Source organism: Chrysochloris asiatica, unplaced genomic scaffold (assembly GCF_000296735.1).
Source record: "Chrysochloris asiatica unplaced genomic scaffold, ChrAsi1.0 scaffold00115, whole genome shotgun sequence".
NCBI lineage: Eukaryota > Metazoa > Chordata > Mammalia > Afrosoricida > Chrysochloridae > Chrysochloris > Chrysochloris asiatica.
Window position 1 is genome coordinate 3,377,091 of NW_006408633.1, and position 2,690 is coordinate 3,379,780.

Here is a 2,690-nt window from a genome sequence, read left to right on the forward strand (position 1 = left end):
CTGACATTACGATTCAATTGACTTTGCATCTGACACATTAACCCACTTAGGACTCCTGGTTTGGCACTGTGGGATAAACATTGGACTGTGAAACTGTTCAAACCCACCAACTGCTCCTCAGAAACCCTGTACAGAGTCACTATGAGCTGGAATTATAATTACTCCACAGCACTTAACCACAATAACAATCATGCTAAAGTGCTTACTACATGCCCAGAACTTTTCTAGGCCCTGGGGATTCAGCTATGAGCAAAACAGAGCAAATTCCCTGCCCTTGTGGAGTTTACATTGTACTGGAGGGAGAGATATAATAACTGATTAGAAAAAGAAAATTTATAGTCTGTCAGGTGAGCAAAAGTGCTAAGAAGAAAAAGAAATTAGAATGCCACAAAGATGCAGAGCAAGTAGGAGAATAGGGTAGGCATTGCTGATGCACTGATGTATATATATATATTTTGTTTGTTTGTTGTTTTGTTTTGTTTTGTTTTCAGTGCTCAGCCTTCTATTAAAGATTTGCCTCCTCTGGCACAAATTCCACTCTGCATGCATCTTCTTGAATACATATCCAAGGTGGGGTGGAGTGTGTGCTGTTGGCTGGGCAGCATGAAAGGGAGGAATTTTGGGTAAGAGGCTGGGAAAGGGCTTTCAAGCCCTGCACAGGGTCATGAATGAGATCATGTCAGATGCCTGGACACAGTGCTCTTTCCCACTAGGTTGCAGCCCAGAGCTGGGCAAGCCACAACTGAAGCCTGGTCTCCCTTGAGGAACCTTCTCTTGATGTCTCCAGGTTCTGCCCTTCACGGGCATCCTTGGAAGATAGTCCCTCTGTGGCTGAATCAATAACTCCCTCCTAAATCTGCAGTCATGGTGAGAACACCTTCAGCTGATTCTTTGTCTTTGACTGGACCTGCCCATCTGTTGGCCTGTTTCATCTGCTGGGAGCTAGGGCCCTAACCCTCAAACGAAGGATCTCCTCAGAGGGTCCTGTGGGACTGTGGGCAGGGAGATGGTACAGGTGAGTGAGTGTGAGGGAAGGGTGACTGGGACAGGGGCCTGAGCATAGGGAGGGGAGGGGTGACCTAGTCTCCTTGTCTTTGGCACCATGTTTGAGGATGATGGTGAACTCCATGGAGTTAAAGTTGCCTTTTTTGTCAATGGGTGTCTTACAGTACATTTCATCTACTTCCTCATCTGTGAACCATTCCCCCATGGTGGTAAGCAGCTCCTTAGGTGGTCCTTGTGGATGAAACCTATGGTTTCCTCATCAAAGCAGACAACAGTGCTGTGGATCATGTATTCACAGTTGGTGCAGTTCAGTGTTTCCCCAGACATGGTGAGGAACATGGTGAAGTTGATGGGCCCTTGGGCCTCATGCATCATGCCCTCCAGGTATTCAACTGTGTGGTTCTTCCCCAGGGAGGCCAGCATGTAATCCAGGTTCTCCTTGTCAATGAAGCCATCACCATTCTGCTCAATCATGTTGAAAGCCTCCTTAAACTTGTGCATCTAGGACGGCTCACACATGGAGAAGACATGGGAAGTGGCCCTCTGTAGCTGTTTCTTGGTAGTCTTGGTGTTATTCCATTTGCTGAACATCTTGGCTTCAGGCAGTGTTTTCCTGAGAGAAGGGCTCTATAGGACTTGTTCCTGAGAGCACTCAAAGAAGTGGGAGGGCCAAGCAGGAGCAGGAACAGGGACTGGTTTATGAGCCTTGGTGCAGAAAAGGCAAGCTCTCTGTACCTGATATATTATTTTAATTGCCTCTTCTTCTCCTCCTTGGTGAGGGAGAGACTCTTACTTGAGGGTTATGGGATGGCTGAAAGCACAACACCAACACTGGATACACAGGAGTCTCATATACTTCCAGCCCAGGTGAGGCAGACACAGAATGCCACACAGAGCCATGTGAGAGCTACACCCTGGAACATCCAGGGCCTGTAGGAGGCAGTCTTGTAGGAATGAAAGTATGTGGTGTCTGAAAGAACAAACAAGATGGCGGAGAGAGTAGACATGCAGTGAGGAGGTCCGTCATCAACAACACAGAATACCAGACAAAGCAGTCTCAGGGGATGGTCCCAGAACTCTGAACTACACATAAAGGAATATTTAGACAGTTAAATGTAACAGAAGAAAGAAATCCATTGCTTTCTAATTGAAGATGCTCAGCTGCTCCCAGAGCCACCATCTTGGGCGAGACCAAGTGGAGGAATGATCAGAGCTGCCACGGACGCTTGACAGACTTGTGCAGATAAAGGTGCTGACATTCTTTTTTTCTTTTTTTTTCTTTTTTTAATCTGTTCATTAGTCTCTCGCTGTCTGCTCAGCTCCATTCTGGTGACTAGAGGGGGTACCTGAGCAAGTGGACACCCCACCCCCAGAGGGTTATACTACACATGTGCACAGATCTCCTTGAAATTTGAACTGACAGTTTCCACTTAAAATCAAACAGCAGTGCAAAAAGGCCACAGCCAGCTCTGAACTGTTTATCACTAGGAAAAAGTCCTGAACAGGGATTGTGGAGCAGTACAGGCAGACTAAAAAGGAAATAGGCCAAAAATTAAATCCTGAGTTTACATTACAATGACCAACAGTGGCATCTTTAAATTTCTCAGGAAGTAGAGTAAAAAGGGAAGCCCATCTCCTGATCACATCTACCTAGAGGCAATCGGAAAGCATAAAAAGTACCAAAA

General features: G+C 46.3%; 1 pseudogene; it reads right to left on the reverse strand.

Moving 5' to 3' along the window:
* Nucleotides 1-928: 928 nt before the first annotated feature.
* LOC102818908 lies at nt 929-1,596 on the reverse strand (annotated as a pseudogene).
* Between the last annotated feature and the right edge of the window lie 1,094 nt (nt 1,597-2,690).